The 23,720-nt window shown below is 36.4% G+C and overlaps 1 protein-coding gene across 3 annotated transcripts in view; it reads right to left on the bottom strand.

Annotated features, from left to right (window-relative positions):
* The window catches only part of Prp4k (Pre-mRNA processing factor 4 kinase), a 526,475-nt gene that overhangs the window by 151,024 nt on the left and 351,731 nt on the right, over nt 1-23,720 (bottom strand). For 2 of the 3 annotated variants that reach the window (XR_016548870.1, XR_016548871.1), the window contains exon 20: nt 16,221-16,401. The gene's annotated coding sequence lies outside the window, so the exon portion shown is untranslated. Of the gene's footprint in view, nt 1-16,220; nt 16,428-23,720 lie in introns of those variants that run through there. The other variant, XR_016548872.1, reaches the window with a different exon arrangement.

Raw genomic sequence — 23,720 nt, 5'->3', positions numbered from 1 at the left:
CAAATGCTTGAATTTCAGAAATGCATTTCTGATTAATGTTCTACTGGATGACATGATCTAATGTCAAATGTTGTTCATGAAAGCCACAGCGAGTACCGGAAATAGTGGCATTGCATTCTGTTATTCTACCACAGAAGTTGGGAACTAACCATTTTTTCTAAAATCTTATGAAGACAACTAGTCAGGGAAATAGGATAACTGTCTGTTAGTTTTGAATCTTTTTCCTGAGAGTTTGTTTTTCAGATGAATCTGGAAACAATTCCTTAGGGATTCTGTTATGAAGTAAGAGTAGTGGATCGATGAAAGACAGCTAGGAGATGCTTTATTATATCATAATGATCACAAATACTATAAAAAAAGCAAGAGTGCTGTTTTCAGTTCCTGCTTAATGAATTTTCTCAAAGAGAAACTAGCTACTGTTTCTCATTATTCTTTAAGAGTCAAGAATTTAGGAAGATATGAAATTGTTACTGATTTAGCACAGCTTTCACCTATGAGGTCTGTGAGTGTCTGGAATGAATAACTACACATTTATTAAGTTCCAGATTCAGCAGGCTGTATACAAGGGTGGTCTGAAAAGTTCTCGGTCTCAACAATAGATGGCAACACCATTGGCTAGATTTTTTTTTTCTAAGTTGGTATATCTGTCATAAGCATCCATGTGAAATTGCAACTCATTCTATCGAGTAGTTTGTTTTATACAGCTGTCTGAAGCAAAAGTGTTGCCTGTATCCCTTGAAATGTATAAAATTGAGTATTGTGCAGTTAGAAAATTGTTTGTAAAAGAAGGTTAAACGCCAAAATAAATTCTTTTGAAGTTCATAAAAGTTATGGGCAATCTACTCCTTCATTTTCAACAATTACGAAATGGGTTGTGGAGTTTAAACATGGCCGTACCAGCCTTGAAGATGATCCACGTGAAGGACGTCCAAAAAGTGTAACAACACCAGAAATCATTGATCAAGTGCACGATATGGTATTGGATGACCAGCGAGTCAAAGTGCGTGAAATTGCTGAGACTATAGGCATTTCAAAAGAATGTGTAGGATATATTTTGCATGAAGAATTGCTGAAAAAGCTTCGCACAAGATGGGTGCCCTGCTTGCTCACAGCAGATCAAAAATGCACTCGAATGAAAATCTCTGAACAGTGCTTGGAGAGTTTTAACAAGAATAAAACTGATTTTGTGTGTCGATTATTACTATGGATGAGACTTGGATTCACCATTACACACTAAAATCCAAACAGTCAAAAGAGAGGACAGAAGCCCGTTGTTCAATGCCAAAGAAGACAAAGTCGGTTCCATCAGCAGGAAAGATCATGGCATCGGTGTTTTGGGATGCTAAAGGTATTTTTTTATTAATTATCTTGAAAATGGTAAAACAATAACCGTGGAATATTATTCTGATCTTTAAACCAGACTATACGAAAAAATTTGTGAGAAAAGATCCGGTTTACAGAAGAAAAAAATCATCTTTGATCAGGACAATGCACCTTCCCACAAAGGTGTTTTGGCAATGGGAAAATTAAGGGATCTGCACTATGAATTTTTGGAACATCTACCCTATTCCCCAGATTTGGCTCCCTCTGACTTCTATCTCTTTCTAAAACTCTTCCTCACTGGTCAGCATTTTTCTTTGAATCAAGAGGTGATTGTGTTGTAGAGGGGTATTTTGAAGATCTTACTGAGAACCACTACAGGGATAATGGTGCTGGAGCATCGCTGGAATAAATTTATTAGTCTTAAGGGAGATTATGTTGAAATATAAAAATAATTTAAAATTATTTTTATATTTCAACATTGTTTTTTTTTCATTGTTACGCCGATAACTTTTCAGACCCCCCCATATCTACTCTTCATTTTCCATATTTTATTCAATACTTCTATTGCATTGTTTTGAGTAACAGATGTCAAATTGTATCAAAGAATGCTTCTGAATCTCACATGTAATGTCATATGCTTTGACCTGAGTGTGTTAAATTCTATGAAGTATGATATGGCACCATGACATGATTTTATTCATTTATATATATATATATATATATATACACATTTTTTTTTCAATAAAACATCTCAAACCCCAAGTTTCCTTCACCTCCCCCCCTTGTAATTTATATATCAAAAGTTCACTCCATAATGATCGTTCATCCTATACTCACTGAGCTAATTTGTGAATGCACATTCTCTATATCTTGAAATATATGACCTATTATATATTTTACCTTGAAGGTCTCTATATTTCACACAATAAAGCCTGAAACACAGTGCATCCCACATCCTTGTGTTTTTGATTAATTTCTACCCTTGTTGGCTGAATTCTTGCACTTCATCAGACTACCCCCGAAAATATAATAACCCTTATATTCTATCCATGCATTATTCTTCATCAATTACATCTTATCTCACTAATACCAATAATTTTTGGACAAGTAGAACTTATCAAACAAAAAAATTCTTCACCCTTATTCCTGACGCTTTTGGCATCAGTTGGTGTACAAGAATTGCAATATACCCTTGCACACCTGCAACTACCTCTTCATTTTGTAAAGACTTTCCATTCACATTTAAGTTATGAAAAACTGTAGTTGAAAAAAAAATGATCTGGGAAACTACATTCTTTAATATGATGACAAAATCTGAAAGTAAGGAATCTGCTAACTGGATTTCAAATAGACTACATGCTGCATATAACTGTGGCTTTATTAATTAATGAAAACAGTTTGTTAATAATTGGAAAGGGTTTGGTAATGATTGTATCTATTTACTTACTGTAATCCATTGAGTTAAGTAAGATTATAAAATATTTGTAAAAGATTTAGAAATAACAGCAAAGGAAATGTATGATAATTTGACCTGATTAAGGATATCCCATCCTTACTGTTATCCAAGTAATAATGGGAAGGATATCAGTATTAACAGTAACAATATTTGAAATGGTATTGAGTTCTTATATACTAATGCACAAAGCTTAAATAAGCTCATGTGGTTTTAAATTATAACTGTAGAAATTAACACCCCAACCGGCCATGACGTCTATGTCTAGCTAAATCTGGATATGATTCTGTGTAACACCCATTGAATAGCATGGATAAGAAGTGCAATTTGATCTCACTATTTCATCCACCTCAGCTAGTAGGGAGGTGGAGATGTGCAATGAAGGATGCCTGAGTTTTGGCTGATAACATTCAAAATAATGAAGAACATAACGTACCGAAGCGCATAATTATGTTGCCAAAAGAAAATGAAAAGGGAAAGAAAAAGGGGACATTTATTACATTACAGAGAAAACTCAATTCAGGGCAGGTGTTCAAGACTGGGTAGGCATAATGCTTTCGTAAATATAGTTGGAAGAATGATGTGACAATGCACTCTTCAATTGGAAAACACTTGCGTTTGATTACGATTATTGCATGGGCATCTCCATGGTGTCCTAAGACTCATTGTGGGAGACACAAACTATCGACACAATACCTATCGTACCTCTCTTTGAAAAGCATTAACAGACAAAGCATTCACAACTGACTTAGGCAATCTATTCTATTCATTCACCACTCTCTAAGCAATAAAATCTATTCCTCATTGTAAATAATTGGAAACAGTTTGGTGGTGATTATATCCATCTAAATACTGTAATCCACTAAGTTAAGTGGACAAAAAGTTAACAAAAATTCCTCTCATTATTGTCACAATGAGAGAAATTTTTATAACGACTTTTTTTTTGTTTTTTCAATTCAAATGACTGCTGCTTCCATGTAAGATGATCTTACATGGAAGCAGCAGTCATTCCCCCCCCCCCCCCCCCCCCACACACACACAAATCTCAGGTTTTTCATCCAGCATACAGATAAATTGGCCAGAGAATGCATGCGATTAACAGAAACTAATACCATTAGTGGGTGATCAATAATGTAGCATGTAGATAAGGATTAAGTCACCTAAATGGTGGTGAGTTGTGTGGATGCCCTCCCATGATGAGTGATAGTAATTTGCACATGCTGATTATTACTACTCACAGAGTTAGAGAGTAATAATATTAATAATCTGGGTTCAATAAGTTGACGAGCAGCTGTACACCATTAGAATATATCATTAAAAAAAGGGGGGAGGGGAGTTGATAAGTAATTTTTTTGCATGGTGAGTGGGGTTTAGCATAATTTGTTGAGCCTTGTTAATATAATAATAAGCAGAGCCTGTACAGTTGAGGTCAAAAGTGTTACCACAGCAGAGGAAATAATGTTAATATTATGAATCTGTTAAGAGAGATTTATAGCGAAAATGAAAAACCTATTGTATAATGAGTAGCGACTTTTAAGTTTAACATTATAATAACTGTCTGAAGTAATATGTACATACAAGAAACACAGGAATTAGTGATGGATCATAATCATATTAATTACCTCCCTTTCTGAAATTAAAACTAAGAAAAGAAACAATAATCAGTTTTTGAAATTTCAAAAACTGTTTTGAGTTATTTTATTTTTTCCATGCAAGTCTCATCTATGCAAGGTTGTAAACATATGCTAAATTAGTACTGTGAGTGGGCTTAGGATTTTTAAAAATAATTTTATAATTATTTATTTTTTACATAGTCCAGAAATCCTGCTCTAGAAATCAAACATTTAACTTTTTTTTCCCCAACCCATGTCAGGCCTCCAATACATGAGGCAGCAGTTTCCTGTGAAAGGCACGATTCAAATATACCACCTGCTAAATGGAGAGTGGATACATTAAACAACTGGCAACCAAACGGACAAAATTATTATTATTACATGACACCTTCAAGGATTCAACGAGGAAGGGCACTCTACAACTACTCATCTCCACCACCTACATAGAATATGTCACTACTATCATCATCTATACATAATGCTATCTTAATTACCATCCAACATTGCTACTTGTATTTTTTTTTTCAGTAAACCGAATGTGTTCTCCTGGCAAATTTGTGTGTATGCGGGATGAAAAAATCCAAGTTTCTGGGGGAAAAAACCCTGCTACCTCCTTATGAGATTAGACAACTCACGTTCAATTGAAAAAGCTCATATAAAGATTCTTCTCATCACAATGAGAATCAAATTCAGGTCTTTTCCAATTGAAGGGCATAACGTACTATCTTTTTTTTTCCCCAATTGCACTGCAGAAGTGATACGAAAGGTGAATTAAATAGTACTAACTGGGAGGCACTGTTTAACAGAATTAATGCAAAATAATAGTAAAAGGACAGCATAATTTAATATCGAAGTTTATCCCTAGAAGTAAATTTCATAATAAATCCGAAGGCATCCTCAGAAATATACAATAAGAAAAAACTATAGAAAAAGTGCAGATCTCCTAAATGAGCTATTAAAGATGAGAGATATAAATCAGCGCTTACCAAACTGTGGGCCGCAGCCCCTTTGGGGATGTAGGTTTTGTTGAAGGGGGGGGGCCATGAAATAATGAAAACAAATTTAAAATCTTTTAAGATTAAGTAGATATTTTTTTTAAAAAGAAATGTATTTAATTTTTATTATTTTTATATTTTAATGGAAAAAAAATCACACATTGGTGCAGGTTCACAAATTTTGCTTCTTTCATACTCTGGCACTTAATGAATATTAGTAAATATATGCTTATTCATATAAGTTTCATTTCAAAGCAGAAACTTAAGAATTGCAGTTTCAAATATTTCACCAGATATTGGTGTATCAGTATTGAAACATATCCATCACAGTAAATTGTTATTAAACTTCTTTTATGTTTTTAGTTCTTTCTTTATTACTAATCATTTTATGTGCTTGTACTGCAAATGTACAATAACAATATATCTATCTATATAAAAATATGAGATAATGTGCCATGTGAAATGTGTATATAAGATGCTAAAAATGTAATATTTGCATTTGATTATTGCAATATTCGTTGTGTATGTTTTGTATTGAATATAAATACAATAAATATCATAATAATATGTCTATATTACGATTTTTTTTCGAGGGGAGCCGCGAAATATTTTAATTTTTCCAAAGGGGGCTCTGACATCCAGAAGTTTGGGAAGCACTGATATAAATTACAAGAACTAACTTATTTGTTAATTAAAGATTGTAGAGAAAAAAATGAATTGCAGTCACCTGGGAATGCTAGGATTAATTAGAAAAGCTTAACAGAAACAAATTAAGCATAAACAGCTTGATGAAAACAATTTAGAATGATCCGGTTGCAAAAGAATTTAATAAATATTTTGCAATTACATATGAAAACTGGCTATTTAGAAAAGGAAATAATGATGACACACACACACAAGTGGAAGAAACTGCTGATATCTTAAATTATTTGGCAATTTATAAGGCTGGAGGTAGGAATATTTTCTCTGGTAGTAAGCAGTTATATGTAAGGATTAATCAGTCCACACTTGATTATTTCAATGAATTATATGTAATGCAAATGGCACTTTCACCTCTTCAAATCAATCCTGAATATTACCCTTAAGAAATAAACATATACTATGATAGTTACTACAAAATTAAGTTTATATTCCACATTTGGATGAATCAGGTGTGTATTTGTGAAATGCATGAAGTAGAACATAAAACTTTCTGAATGGATGTAGGAAAAATGATACCCACAACAACTAAGAAACAAAGGAAATCTTAGGTTGAAAGGTAATTGTAAGTTGTCCTGAGTAGGACATGGACTGCACATGCACAGTGATGGACAGAGACTCTTTAATTTAAAATAACTTAATTTCAATAAAATGAACTGGTTGCAAAATTAACTGATAAAAAAGAATGTCTATGTGTTGATTATACTAAATCATGGAACTACACAACAAAATACACTGTTATTTTGTTGTGCCACAACATGCTATGTGTGCACAACAAAATTTTGTTGTGCATATTAAAGTAAAGATTCCAAGAAATTACATTCTTGTTTAATCCTTTATTCAAGTAGCATAGTCATGAAGATACTTGTATATATAGAGGCTAATGACTTCACATTAATTGACTTAGTATTTAGTATCCCATATGCAAAGTGCGCTTCCTTTTGGGAGTGTATGTGTAAAGCTGTGCATTATGGGAAGAGTCACTATCTGGACTGGTTTCATCAGCAGGAGCTAGACCATGAAGATGTTCTGACTCTCAACTACTAGCTGTAATCTGGATTTTTTTTTCCCTCTACTAATCGGGTATTCATTTATGATAATATATGCTATTTATTAGTATATTTATATATGCTAATCCTATCCTATCAGTGGTCTTAACAAGCACTTGAGTGCCAACAACCTTTTCAAGTATTCTTGGACTTCGCAGCGCAACAGTAACTCAAGGATAAGATGTTTGGCCATATGCCTTGCGGTGTTCACGAGGCTGGTTGCTGTTCTGGGGGATGAAAAACCCAAGTGTCAAGGTGAAAAAATCCCCTACCTCCATATGAGACCAGCTAACTCACCTTTCATCGAAAGAGACTAGTTAAAGTTCCTCACATCACTGAAGGATAATTGAACTCAGGTCTTTCCGACCAAAAGGGCTTCGTCTATAATGACTGAGCTATGAAAGCTCCTATATATATGCTAATTACTGATTAGCATATATGTATAGGAATATACAGAAGCTTCTAATGGTGGGATTTTTTTTTTTTTTTTTTTAACCTGTAGGTTGTGTAATAATGTTTTCTACTTTAATTCCCCCCCCCCCCCCCCTTTAAAAGATTTTATTTTCTATTTTTTCATAAGATGAGGAATATTTAATTCGGCCAATAATACTGAAATAGCAACTGCTTTTTTTTTTTTTTTAAAACTGTTTTGAGGATGACAGACAATTTAACAATGCTGATAAGTTTCATGGTATTTAATTTTTTTTTTTTTCAACAGTATGCATTTAGCATATTTTTCTTTATGTTGAATTCCTGTGAGAGATCAAATAATGGAATGGAATCATTGACATATCAGCCACAACATGCTATGTTAGTAAGGAAAAGGATTTAACTTTTCACTCTCAATACTAATAGTTCAGCAACTACTGCAGGTTATACCTAATTCCATCATTTATTTATACAATTAGAGGTATTTAAAGATAAAGAAATCGGCTTTCATGATAATATTTATTAACTTGATATCAGGGAGTGGATAATGTATTATTATTACGTATACTCCTTCACAGAGTCTAATGATAACTCATTGGGGGGGGGGGGGGGCATTTTAGTCGCTCATTCTTAATGAATATGAACCTCATTTTTCCTAGACCAACCATTAAATGACTCTGATATCATGCCTCACCAGTTATAAGCTGCAATATGTCACACCTATATATACTGTAAATTCTCCGTATTAATTTGTATGTTTCTATAATATCTCCTCTCGTCCACTTTCGATCTTTGAAGACAACATTCCCTCAATCTATCCTCATATGGGCTATTCCACTGGCCAGTTATCACCTTGGTTACCCATCTCTGCATTTTCTCATCTGTTTCCACGTCCGACTTAGAACCTAGGTGACCATTATGCACAAGACGGTTCAGATGTAGTCTTTTCAAAAACATCACATGGTAGAATAACTTTTTAAAATTTTTTTTTATAAGTTAGTGTTCTCATCAAAAGTATTATGTGATGTGATGATTTAACCAGCTTATCAGTGTGGTTAACTCACCGTGCACAAAAACCCGAAAATCTAGCTTCACTGACTACTTGCAACAAATAATGAATAATATTGTGCCTGCAATGTCATGTTCTTCATCCGTAAGGCATTCTGATTTACTTTCATACAATTTTATAAGATCAGGTATCTCTCCTCGGTCTGTTTGACACCTCTAGCCTCTCTAGGCATAAGCACATCCCATCCATAGCTTTCTCTGCAAAAAAATACAAAATGCAAAAAATGAAAACCAGATTACCTTTTCTCTTCAAGACCACTATTTCTTACTAGTACAACTCCTAACACTATATAAATCCCAAATATGACCCATTAAAGAATATTGTTCTTACATATAGGATAGTTACAAAAAAAAAAACTTGCTGTTTTAGAGGAGAGAAATTCAGATAGTGTTTCTGCTTTGTGCCTCCTTTAAAGGTATTTTTTGTGCAGTGTTACACTGAAGCAGCCGACACCATTCCTCCACCTACCTCAAACACAAAAGCAGTTGCCAGTAACATCCATTCATTGCCGCTCCAAACACATACCAACTTCTTGTCCTTCTCTTTTGCACCTTCTAACTCTACTCTCTGGAACAATTCTTCCCCACAGAATTTTCCCTAAAGACTACAGCATCCAGTTGTTCGAAAAGCATATCAACAGTCTGTGTTCTTGATCACATGTCTGCACGTGACACCGATATGCTATAGGTTTTGTAATTCCTTGTGTGTGGGATTGACACACACACACACACACACACACACACACACACACACACACACACACACACACACACACACACACACACACACACACAATAGGCTTAAGTCCTTTCATCAGTGAGATTAACATAAAGAAAGTCAGTTAAGGGGATCCCATTCGATCATCAAAATTATTTATTGTCAGCATTACTGCTGACTATAAATTTTGAAATATGTGTCTAGGGAAAAACTATGGTGGTATTTTTCAAAGAAACAACTTGTAACAACTAGCTAGGTAACTTTCTTTGTGTAATTTAATGAAACTGAAGTGATGAGAAAGGGCTATTGTTAGATTGTGATAGAGTGGAAATTTATGAATTCCTATCTTATCACAGTCTGACATGCTTTTCCAAACAAAAGAATGAGATAAATACAATAAAGTGCCTCTAAGTGTAGAATAAGTATTATGTATATATAAATCAAATGTGTTCTATTATGAAAAGGTTAAATAAGTATGTATTTTGTGCCATTCACGAATGTGGTTAATTTGATATTGAAGGTATAAAACAGTAACAGAGCAATATGAAAGTTCATATATAAAAGAGTTATGGAATGTAAGCACATATTCAACAGTTGGGGGGGGGGTCAAGTCCAAAGTTACGGAGTTGTAATGTGAGAGAGCGGCTCGCCCAAGCAAACAGGGTGACGTCAGCGTACGTGCAATAAGCAGGGCAGAGAATGGACGCCGTGACATAACAGCAAGTGTGAGTCGGCCGGTCATCGCAAAGGGCGAGAATCGCCGAGAAGAATAGGGGAAATATAAGGGTCATGCGACCCTGTAACAAGGCTTTTTTGTTCCTGGATTTTCCTTGTGTGTTCGCCTTTCGTGGCGGCATGGGGCGCGAGTGCCTTGATGTCGGATGGATACCAGAGGCAGTCGCGGGTCTTGGCGGCAGTATCTCAGCGGAAGGAAGCAAGTCTGGCAGTCCGCAGAAGGCCTGTTCCTGTGAACCTATGAAGCACTAAAGAATCGAAAAGGGAAGATAAGTAAACTTTGTTTGTGTTATACTGAATAGGAATGAAAGATCTGTGTCATGTTAATATGTTATAGAAGAAGGACATTAATGATCTAGGATAGGATTGTATTGCTAGGACTTTAGAAGAATACTGATTTTACCTTACTATCTGTCGTTGTGTCAATGTTCGCTTTTATATTGAATGAAATTAAGGATATGTTTAGAATAAAGAACTGGCATAATATAAAGAGATTGTGAAAGATATGAATGTTATCTTGTGTAGTCTGACAGAGCTACGGAGTTTTAGATTGATTATGATAATAGTACATGATTAATGCATTAGCGAAGGTTAATATAATTCATACTTTAGGAAGCTACTGTATATTGTTTTTTTAGTATAATAGTAGTGTTTGAATTTTATATACCTTGTCTGAAACTCCCTTAAGATGGGATTTCATTTAGAGTTATTATGTGTGTCAACCTTTGAGTATAATAAACCTTGCTTTTGATTTTAACAAAGACTTTCTGTGATTTCTGGAATCCGATGCACTGCTTATAAAATAGTTATGTGAACCTATGCGGGATATCAAAAGGGATATTAAAGGGGACATTTGAAAAGAGTAAATTTTGGTCATGTCTGCAGAGTTGATAGGTATCATTAAGTACTGTCCAGAGATTACCGCTTGGTTGTTAATGTTTAATAATCTAATAGCGCTAAGTGGCGCAGCGAAACAAATAAATTTCTTGGCGTTTTACAAGAGGTAAATCTTAGACACTCTGATACTGCCTCTATCTCGAGGAAATTCCATTGTCCCTTAGAGGTACCATGTGCTACCCGATAGTGTATTACGTAGATAAAGCAACAAAGGTAGGATAGTTATAATAAGGAAGAAAAAGTTACAACATAAATGGCGGTAGGATATTGATAGAATAAGGTTAAGATAGAAGAAGGCTTAGGTTAGAAAGTATTGAATAAAATACAACCATTGTGACAATAAAAGACAAGAATTCGATACAACACTATGTTTTGGATAGTGATGTTTTAACTGTTGTAGGGTAATTCTGTCAAAGCTGATTAATATTACCGCAATTTGATTTCCAATTTTTTAGTAGATGGATTCTCCTTTAAAACTTCATAAACATTATATATTATAGTAGTTTCAGATTTCTTCAATATTACTAAACTAAGTTTTACTTTTATAGGTAATTGCTTTTTGTTCATCCTCATCGATACCTTTTTTTGTGTAATTATATTTAGCATTCATTGAGAAATCTGTTTTGAAAAATATTCAAATAGTATAGAACAACTGAGAGTTATGTACAGTTTAGATCTGTAGAAATAATTTAAAAACATTCTCTATTAAAACTTGCTGAGATAAGTTTATTAACTTATCACTGGGTATATAACTATACTGAATATTACTTTTTAATAATGAAGATTTGCATGGGTAATATTTTTTAAATTTTATTATTTATTTTTAATGTCTGCCTTTGGGACAGTTGTTATTTATATACTCAGCTTCTGTTCTGAAAATTTGACTGGTTTTCAATATTCTCTCTAATTTTTGCTAGCCCTTGGCTCACAATAGCAAAAGTCACAAGCCACAAACTCATCAGCATTTGCATGAGTTTAAAGTGTGACTGTACTATAGACTGTCTATAGACAGCATAAAAAGAATTTTACACATTTTTATTTCTAGGAATATAATTGTGAAAGACAAGTTTCAGATTGTACTTATAATTAATGTTTTTTTTTTTTTACTTTATTTTAAATAAATAAATATATATATATAGCGTTGGGAAAACTGCTACATGTATGCGCCGAAGAATGTGAAGGATCTGTGGACGGTCTGGCTAAATGAGAAGAATGAAAATGTTGACATATGTGAGAAGTGTCGGGATAGGCTGGAGCATTTAGGAATGGCAGCAGACATCGGGACCGTAGCGGAAGAACTTCAGCGGGACTTCATGAAAATGAAAAGTGATCTTCATCTTCTGCAAGAGGAATTGGAAGTGCTCAGTAAGGAGGTACAGGAAGTTAAAACTGAGTTAAATGTGTTGAACAGAGAAATTAGGACTATAGAGATTACTTTAACCGAAGTAACTAGAACAGGATTACGTATGGGAGAGTCTTTGGTGAATGATGAAGTAATAAATAGTATGGGAGTGATTGGAAGTCAACAAAATAAAAGCACAAGAGGTTTAGAAGAAACGAGATGTAAAGTGGGAGAGTCATGCTGAATAGCGTAGAAAATGAGGCCATGAGTGCCGCTTGTATGGACGTGAATGAAGTTAAGGGTATGGAGAGCTGTATGCCTGAGGAGTGCTTGGCTGGTAAGACAATAGAGAGAGTGGCTTTAGCAATAAAGAGAGGGCATGATGCAGACAAGATGATAGTTATGGTGAGTACAAATGACCTGAGTGGTAGTATAATTGGGGTAGCCAAAGATTTAAGAACATTGTTAGATATTGTGAAGAAGAAAAGTGTCAATGGGAGGATAGTGTGTGTGTGTGTGTGCTGCCTCGTTTTGACAATTATGAGTTAAGTAGACGAGCGATAATAATGAATGATATGATTGCAAGAATGTGCAAAAAAGAGGTCTGGAATTTGTTGGTCTGGAGTGTGTTTGAAGGAAAAAGACAGTTGTATGCTAGAGATGGGTTGCATCTGAACATGGAAGGTCACAAGCAATTGAAGAAGTTACTGTTTTCTGAACAAATTGAAGTAATTGGGCAGGGAAACTAAAATTGAAAAGGTTGAGTGTAAGAGAGAGAAACTTTAGAGGTGATTGTATATTTGTTGATCCTTATTCGCAGAATAAATTGCAGAATAGAGGGGATAAAAATCAGCATGGGACTACTGAATTTAGTGACATGTATATCAGTTCTAAAGCTGGTACAAGAACTAAAGGGAATCAGCAATTTTTGTATACCAATGCAAGAAGCTTTCGAAATAAGAGAGAAGAATTTTTTGGCATTAGTCAGTGTAATCTCACCAAAAGTTGTAGGCATTAGTGAAACTTGACTGTTAGCAGAAGATGTGGTCACTGGAATTGAATGTGATGGGTACAGTATTTTCAGGGAGGATAGAGAAGATAGAGCAGGTGGAGGAGTACTGTTGATGATAGCTAATATGTTGCAGCCAAACAAAGTAGTATATCAAGATGATAGACATGTGAATGACAGTTCATCTGAGGCGGTCTGGTGTGAAATAGTGACCAATGCAACCAAATATAGTTGGTTGCTGCTATAGGCCAGGGAGTACGGGAGGGATATTGAATTCATGCATCAGCAAATTAGTGCAGGTTTAGTGATTATTATGGGGGATTTTAATTATGGTGATATCAATTGGAAGGAGGAAATATGACGTGGCAAAAAGGAAATGGAGTTCATACATCTTCTGCGAGATAATTACTTGAAACAGCACATAACTGAAGGGACACATGGTGCCAGAGTGTTGGACCTGGTCATTGGTTCAGAGGATATATGCATAAGTAAGGTGTCCTTGTTTCCTCCAATTGGTGAGAGCGATCATGTGGTATTGACTTGGGAGGTTGCAAAATCTGTGAATTTTTTTGTTAAGAAGGGGGTAAATACGGAATTACAGGTTAGGTAATTATAACAAGCTTCGGGGTGAGCTTGCAGCTATCCCATGGTAGAACATATTGCAGGGGAAAGATGTTAGCAGTGCATGGGATAAAATCAGAGGGTATCTGAGGAAAGCAATATCAGATTGTGTCCCCATGGTCAGGAAGACAAATAAGGTAGGCATTAAATGGATGAGCAGTAGTATCAAGCTTGATTTGCTAAAAAAAAAAGAAAATGTTATGGAGAATGTACAAGGAGCAAGGCAATCAAGTACACCCATGAGCAGTACAAAGCTCAAGCTAAGAAGGTTACCAGCATAGTAAGAAAAGCTAAATCAGATTATGAGAAGACCTTAGCCAACGAGATCAAGAATAATCCCAAAGAGTTCTTCCGCTACATAGCAAGCAACAGGAAGAATGACTTCGGAAGGATAACTTTAGTGGGTGCTGGTATTGAGGTGACAAACTCAGATGTAATAGTCGAGTTACTGAGTGATCACTTTTCAAAAGTCTATCACCCAATTGAGGATATCTTTGTACCTGTAGAAATAACTAATGTGAGAATGGAAGTTAAGAAATCAGAGGTATTTAATATATTACAAAATTTAAATATAAACACTGCTGTAGGTTTTAGATGGAATATCAGCTCGGGTGTTGCGTGAATGTGCAAAGGAATTGTCAATGCCTCTTACTTGATTATTTAACTTAAGTTTGAATTCTGGTATGGTTCCTAGGAAGTGGAAGGAAGGCAAAGTAGTTCCTTTGCATAAAGGTGGTTCTAAAACTGCGGTAGTTAATTACAGAGCAATCACTGTCTCGGGAGTGGTGGTAAAAGTATTGGAAAAGTTGTTAAAGACAAAATTCAAGAATGGGTGGATCAGGATATGATACTCTATAGGGGTCAACATGGTTTTGTTAAAGGTGGATCCTGCCTTAGCAGTCTATTAACTTTTTATAATAGAATGGCATCTGAGTTGGACAAAGGAACTGGCTACACAGTGGTACTTCTGGATTTTGCTAAGGCTTTTGACAGGATACCCCATGGAACACTGTTATGCAAATTGGAGCAGATGGGAATGGATACTAAACTGGTGATATGGATAGGAGAATGGCTCAGGGAGAGAGAGAGAGATACCAGAAGGTGGTGTATGGAGGAGCAGAGTCCAGGATGAGGCAGGTGACCAGTGGTGTGCCTCAGGGCTCTGTGCTTGGGCCATTGTTGTTTAATTTGTACATAAATGATACAGGAAATGGCTTGAGGGGAGATATTCAATTGCTTGCTGATGATGCAAAGTTGGGTAGCATAATAAAAAATCAAGCTGATGTTGAGAGTTTGTAGGATGATTTAAATAAGATGGCAGATTGGGCAAAGGGTAATGGATGTCGGTTCAACGTGGAAAAGTGTAAGGTTATGCATTTTGGGATTAAAAGATTACCGGCTGTGTACTACATTGATGGAACAGTACTCCAAGAGATCGATGAGGCTAGGGACTTAGGGGTGTTGGTGGATAGGGAGATGAAGTTCAGGGGACACATTGCTAAGGTGTACAAGATTACACATAGGATTATGTGGTTATCGAGGAATATACTAACATCCAGAGATAAAGAGGTTATTATTCCCCTTTATAAAGCATTGATACTTCCACATTTGGATTACTGTGCTCAGGTCTGGTCACCTGGATTCCTTGGAGATGAGGAGGTTGTAGAGAGGGTTCAGAGGAGAGTGACTAGGTTGGTGAATGATGTAAAAAATGCTCCCTACATTGATAGATTGAGAGCTTGTGGATTGCAGATGTTGGCTGATAGGCAGAAAAGAGGGGGATATGACAGAAACATTTAAATTTACTAAAAGGTTTCTATAAGATTGATGCAGGGGAAATGTTTCAGCTGTGTGATAGTGATGGAAGAACAAGAAGTCATCCCTGGAAATTAAAGAAAAGTGTGGTTAGCAACGGTGTGAGAACGAGGTTTTTCGCCTGGAGGGTGGTGAATTAGTGGAATTCATTGCCTGACTCAGTTGTGAGTTTTTCGTCTGTAAATGAATTCAAGAAGAGATATGATAGATATTGTTTTGCTAGTTTGGGTCTCCCACAACGAGTCTACTGACTCCATGGAGATACCCGTAATAATAATAATATATATCAATGCAGAAGGATGCTGAATTTAAAATGTATGATTCTTTTACAAACATATTTATTCTAAAAATATTTAGTTTCTGATTAAAATCTTTTCTTAAATACATTTTTAAAATTCAATACAATAATATACATAATTTAGTTTTAAATGATCAGGAATAATCTAACAGTAGACAAAAATGTACGCACATACACAAACAGATTATAAAAATTCAAGTTCTATGAAAAGATGCCACTATGGAAGACTTTTTGTAAAGAAAAAAAAAAGTAGAATGTGAAATTACTTACAGTTAATGGTTTGGCAGTCTAGTCTTCAAAATCTTTTACTGCAATTCAGTGCTCATAAAGTAGGGCACTACATAAGATTTTGGTTAGAAGAGGCTTACACAAAAGACAGCAAACAAATTACACAAAGAACAATGCATATAACTGAATAAATGTCAAAGAGCAGGAATTATGTGAGAATTAAAATTAAAATGGGAGGTATCAATTCTCCCTATTGCACTAATGCTATGGTGCTTTTAACTATGCTGAGACATGATCAAAGTTAGGATAAGAATTTTCATTATTCTTTTCAGCTATATTTTAAAATGAAACATGACTACAAATACAAAAACAATCCACCTCATCAATATATGTGCATTTTGAATACATATATACAGTATTTCCAAAAATAATGCTGGTATTCAAGCAAAAAAGACATCAGAAGAATACTGAACAACATGGCCACTAAAAATTTTCTAATCCTGATGGCATCTGTCTAATTGTTACACCTGTCCTAACTGTAATTATTAGATTCCTTTCTTTTAGTAATCATTAGATAAGGTGTGGTGTGTTTGTTTGTTCTTATGGCAGAAAGGTATATGAGCTCTACTGCAAGGGAGGTCTCACTGGAAAAGGTTATAGGCTCTATTGGTTAGTGTTTTAATGATACCATACTGTTGAGGAAAAGAGGGGAGGGGGTAATGGGAAAGTTTGTGACTCTATCTGCTGTGTGAGGCTTTCCTGCATATACTGGTTACCATCAGTTAGGCAACATGTCGTCAAGGTATGTAGAAAGGCTAGACAATTATTAGTTTCTTTATCCATAGTAAATTGGATTCTAGAGTGAAGACTAGTGAGGTGTGAGAGAGAGAGGAAAGAGTCTAATGTGTCTGGGCCATGAAGCTGAGATAGAAAAAACACCATCCACATATCTTAACCAGATAGATGGTTGGAGAGGGGGGGGGGAGAGTCAAGAACTTGACTCAGGCCTTTCTTGCTGCAGAACTCAATGATACACTCCACACTTTATCTAATGGCTACAGTTCTCACAATATCAGAAAAATAATCAATCCTTTCCCCCAATTCTCGACCTTCCCTTCATAAGGATTTCAGAGATTAGTTTCTTTATCCATAGTAAACTGGATTCTAGAGTGAAGACCATTGAGGTGAGAGAGGAAAGAGTAATGTGGCTAGGCCATGAGGCTGAGATAGAAAAACCATCCACATATCTTAACCAGAGAGACGGTTGGAGAGAGAGAGAGAGAGAGAGAGAGAAAGAGAGAGGGGGGGGTCAAGAACTTGAATCAGGCATCTCTTGCTGCAGAACTCAATGATACACACCACACTTTGTTATCTAATAACTAGAGTTCTCAGAGTATCAGAAAAATAATCAATTCTTCCCCCAATTCTTGACCTTCCCTTCATAAGGATTTCAGTAAAGTTATCACCATTCCCTATATCCGAGGCACTTCAGAAAAAATAGCCAGAATCTTAAAGAAATACAACCTTTGCATGGCATTCAGGCGCCACTTGAAACTAGCTACATTTATCTACTCCACTAAGGACTCAGTTCTTCGTGTACATAGAGTTCCCTGTTCCTACAAGTTGACCTACAATGGACATACGGGAAGATCAGCCACCATCAGAATGGAAGAACGTAAATTGGAAAAAAAGACTAACATGGTCTATTATACTAAATTTAGAAGAGAAAGACTGTTATTAGCTACTCTCAGAAATAAGCCTATTTTGAATAAATACAGTTACATAAATCCCATGGTGTTTCCCATGTTTTCCCCAAAACATGGGAAACACTAATACTCAAAATCCCAATTTACATCCTAGGCCACCGACAGGTGGCCACAGAGATCACTCCACCTGGTTAGGACTCCAGTCTTTCATCCACGTGTTTCATTCAGTTCTGTGTTGCCTTTGTGTGTGTGTGTGTGTTATAAGTCTCATATTGTACTCCGTAATGATGTCTCAGTGACAGAAATTAAAAACTGGAAGAATTAAATATTATTTTTAATAATTTCTCAGTGCTGTTTCACTCCATTAAGCCTCTAATATATACAGCCTATCCACAAAAAAAGGGAAAAAAATCTACTATTAAACTACTGACTGGCTGATATAATCTCAATCCTCTTAAAAATAATGGAGAAAGCCATCAATATTCAACATTTCCACTATGTAGTCTGTGAGTCTATGGGTCTGTAAGTTACTATAAACTAGTACTCCAGCATTTTATCACTATTGCAATAGTTCTCCATTCAAATTAAATGCCAAAAGGAAATCTGAACAGCGGGTACCAAGAAGCAGATAACCTCAGCACAAGCTGTAAGTACTTTTAGTGCATTAAACTAGTTATATTTCGATCTAAAAATCGGCCACGTGCAAGGGCCCACTATGCCCACCGTACGAAGCAAAGATTGCGGCAACAAAAGCCAACGAGGAACAAGCACCCTGTGTCTCGCCGTCGATTACTGACAAACTCACAGTGTCGCAGCCACCGGTTACACGCTTCCTGCACAAAACTGGATGAAATGGCGCACAAGATATATATCGACTTAACCAGCCCTATTTCTGTTCACTGTGCCTCCTGTCTGTAAAACAGCTCCTGAACTTAGACAAACGAATAGAAAGCCTCAAAAAACAAATCAGTGTTATGAACAAAACACTTTCCTCCAAAATACGTGCACTAGAAACCAAGCTCAAATCAACTGACGATCAGCGGCGCAACGCAACTTTACTCCTCCCTGCGAATGAACTCCGTGAAATAATCGCATCAATGGTGCACGACTCGATGGAGGCCAAAATCAAAAAATTCATCGCTGTCACTTTGGACTTTTCAAAACAAAACAGAAAAACACTAAAAGAAGACATCAAATTAGCTGAAGAATGCAACATCGACCCTAAAAATATCATCAGGTGCCATCGTTTCGCCCCCATAATCAAAAGAAAGGATGGAACGAACTTTCCATGCCTCGTAAAAGTGACTTGCGACACACCAACAAAACATCAAAGCTAATAGCAGCAATCAACAACAAGTTCAAAGACACTTGTCCCCAGTCGCGCATATGTGCTTGACTAGATCTATCATTTGCACAAAGAAAACTTGGCCACCATCTTCGAAGACAACTTGCAGAAAAATGTCAAAATGGTGACTACAGACAAGTTAAATTGGCACAAAAACCAAGAGACGCCACTAGCAGCCACCATGGTGACCAGTATGCAGGTACTGCATAGGAAATGTGCAGGACCCTTGTGGTCAAACTTATGACTCACAAACCCTACAAATCCACTTGACCAATAAACGTGGCCTAAACTCCAACTTTAATAGTGTTCACTACCGCCTTCAGTCTAATAAACCCCCACCTACTCTTTCTGGTAGAAACTCAGATCTCACCTCCCTCCAGCACTATTCATCTGAATCTTCCAAACTACACGCTCTTTAACTCCTTTCGATCCAAGGGTGGTGTCTGTGTATACATCCGCTCCGACATACCTTGCCAGAGAGCACCCAACTTTGATTTTCTCTGGATGAGAATATCCCTACCCAACTCAGTCAAATTCATATGCTGTCTCTTCTTCTCTCTTCCATTATCTATGTGGATGATGATGAGGCAGAATGAACTCTTTCCACTTCTGTCTGTCCCGGGAGAGTCCGAACAATTCTGTCCAGTTTGGTGTCGCTTGTTGTGATTTGGTTTTCAGGTCCTCTTCTATTTTGTCTATCCATCTAATTCTGGGCCATCCTTTGGATCTTTTACCTTCCATCGTTGTATTCAGGGCTTTAGATGGTAGTCTTTCTGTTCCCATTCTGGTCACATGGCCAAACCATTGCGGTCTTCTTTCTTGGATTTTGTCTATTATTGTTATTTCTTGTTTTAGTCGTTGCCTTATGTCTTAGTCGATCCAGCAGAGATACTCCAAGTAATCTTCTTAGCCAACCCATTTCAGTAACTAATAATTTTTTCTCTTCAGCCTTTTTGAGATTCCAGCATTCACTTCCATAGAGTATTGGGAGGACCATTGTTTCATAGATTCTTACTTTTGTTACTTGTTTGATGTCTCTTGACTTCCATGTTTTATTAAGTCGTCCAAAAGTTAGGGATGCTTGACTAATTTGTCTCTTTATATCTTTTATAATTTCACCATTATACTCAATAACTCCTCCAAGGTAGGTGAAGTTTTCTACCTGCTCTAGATTCTTACTATCAATTTCAATTTTCAGATTGGTGCTTCTTTTTCCTATTTGCATAATTTTTGTTTTGTCTATATTTATGTTTAATCCAGATTTTATGCACTCCTCCCTTATGCTCTCTCTGCCGCTCCCCAAATGCAACCAACAACTCTGAGCTCTTTAATTTCCTCTCCCTAAAGATTGAATTTTCCCAGTCCCACTTTCCCAACAGTGAAAATCATCCTCTTAGGAGATTTCAATGTCCACAATACCAACTGGCTTTCCTCCTCCAGCCGTACAGATATTGCAGGCAGAGATGCCGAAACATTCGCCATCACTAATGAACTTACACAACTCATTCAGATGCCAACCAGAATACCTGATAACCCTGACCAATGACCCATCCAAATACACAGTGAATGTAGAGGGCCCGAGAGGGAATTCTGACCACAACTAGTGCTCATTTCTTCCCCCACCCACATGCAACAATGCTTACACAGCCACTTCCAATACAAGAGTAGTTGGCGTTATAACAGTGCCAAGTGGGACAGCCTCCGCAACTTCTATGCCTAGTTCCCATGGTTAGATTATTGCTTCCGACCTTCCAACCCAAACACATACACTGAACTCACAACCAAAGTATCCTCACTGGCATGAAATCATACACATTCCCCACAGTACTCTGACCTACCATTCTTTAGCTAAACCCTGGTTTTTTAACAGATGCGCCAAGGTAATACAAATAAAAAACCAAACATATCATTGCCAGCTCAGATCAAGAACCCCATCCTCCTTTAGAGCTTATACCCAAGCCCGGAATAAATGAAAAAAAAAAAAAAAACAATCGATGCCTCCAAAACAGAGTTCGAAAGAGCAAAAAGCAGGAAACTAGCAGCAGGTCCAAATGGCAGCCGAGCCTTTTGGTCTCTCGCCAAAGCAATCTGCCGTAACTTCTGCCCAACATTATTCTCACCTCTATCATATCCAGATGGCTCCATTGCATCATCTCCTACAAAAAAGGCCAATCTCCTGGCCTCACACTTTGCTTCCAATGCACGCATAATTGACAGTGGCAAATGTGTCCCAGCCATTGCAGATGTCCACCATATCCTTTTGCCAGAAAGAGATCAGCAAAATACTGTCTAAATTAGCAAAAAAAAAAGTCTCCTGATCCTTATGGCATACCATACCTCCAATTGTCTTGAAGGTTTGCGCACGAGAACCGTCTTCTATCCTATGTCGCTTATATATATATATATATATATATATATATACATATATATAAACGACTGCCAGTATGGATTCCATTGCTGCCAATCAACAGGGGATCTGCTCACATGTCAACCATCTCTGGTCAAATGCCATGGAGAAGTAGAGAATCACAAGTGGTCGGACTTGATATTTCCAAGGCATTTGACTGGGTCTAGCACATGCTTCTTGAGCATCTCAAAAACTAGGCATTCCTTTCTACTGAAAATGCTAATTTCACCCATCCAGCTGCTAACTCTATACAAATTCCAAATTTAGATTGATGCCTTAAACCCTTCCTAAAAATTCTGACCTTCTGAACAATGCTGTTAAAAAGAGAGCAATTCAGTTCACAGATGATTCTTTTCATACAAACTCACTTTTGCTCTGGCTCAGAGATGGAGTGTTTTAGGTCTGTATCTGTTTTCCAGTCACGGCCACAGTTCCACTAAATTTCCAACTATAATTCCTTCTCTTTTTGTGAGGTCTGTTTAAACAAAACAAGCAGCTATCTAGCATTTTTTTTTTTTCAGGGCAACTGCAAACACCCTAAACATGTTTCTCCTCTAACTCTTTTACAAACGTGGTCTGAAATATTCTTGGCCTAACAATGACAAAACAAATTTATAATTTCAAAATTATTTTTATTTTTCAACATAATCTCCCTTAAGACTAATACATTTATTCCAGCAATGCTCTAACGCCATTATCTCATCCCTGTAGTGGTTCTCAATAAGATCTGCAAAATACCTCTCAACAGCTGCAATCACCTCTTGATTCGAAGAAAAATGCTGACACTGACCAGCGAGGAAGAGTTTTAGTTTTCCCAAGAGATAGAAGTCAGAGGGAGCCAAATCTAAAGAATAGGCTGGATGTTCCAACAATTCATAGTGGAGATCCCTTAATTTTCCCATTGCCAAAACACTTTTGTGGGCAGGTTCATTGTCCTGATGAAAGATGATTTTTTTCTTCTGTAAACGGGGTCTTTTCTCACGAATTATTTCATCTAGCCTGGTTAAAGAATCGGAATAATAATCCCCGGTTATTGTATTACCCTTTTCAAGATAATTAATAAGCAAAATGCCTTTAGCATCCCAAATCAGGAAAGGTCATTGCATCCCACTGATGCAATGACCTTTCCTGCTGATGGAACCGACCTTGTCTTCTTTGGTGCTGAACAACTGGAGTCTGTCCACTGTTTTGACTGCTGTTTGGATTCTGGTGTGTAATGGTGAATGTCTCATTCACAGTAATAAATCAATGCACAAAATCAGTTTTATTCTTGTTAAAATGCTCGAAGCACTGTTCAGAGATTTTCATGCGAGTGCATTTTTGATCTGCTCTGAGCAAGCACAGCATCTTGCGCAAAGCTTTTTCATTTGCAATTCTTCATGCAAAATATATCCTACACGTTCTTTTGAAATGCCTATAGTCTCAGCAATTTCACGCACTTTGCTGGTCTCGCTGGTCATCCAATACCATATCGTGCACTTGATCAATGATTTCTGTGGTGTTACACTTTTTGGACCTCCTTCACGTGGATCATCTTCAAGGCTGGTAGCCATGTTTAAACTCGGCAGCCCATTTCTTAATTGTTGAAAACGAAGGAGAAGAGTGCCCATAAACTTTTATTAACTTCGAATAAAATTCTTTTGGCATTAAACCTTCTTTTACAAAGAATTTTATAACCTTGCAATACTCAATTTTATCCATTTCAAGCGATATAGACAACACTTTTGCATCAGATAGCTGTATAAGACAAGACAAACTACTTGATAGAATGACTTGCAATATCACATGGATGCTTATGACAGATGTACCAACTTAGGAAAAAAAAAATCTTTCCGATAGTGTTATCATCTATGGTCGAGGCCGAGAACTTTTCAGACCACCCTCGGATTCTATCTTCTTTTGCTCTCTGGACAGCCTTTCTTATGAAGTATTCCCAAACAACTACAATCTGCAGTTCTTCAATGAAATGT

The sequence above is a fragment of the Typopeltis vanoorti genome, chromosome 9 (assembly GCF_054136105.1).
Source record: "Typopeltis vanoorti isolate ZY-2024b chromosome 9, IOZ_Tvanoo_1.0, whole genome shotgun sequence".
In the NCBI taxonomy this organism is placed as follows: Eukaryota; Metazoa; Arthropoda; class Arachnida; order Uropygi; family Thelyphonidae; genus Typopeltis; species Typopeltis vanoorti.
Note: the sequence above shows the minus strand (reverse complement) of the source record. Positions and strands in the feature narration are given on the sequence as shown.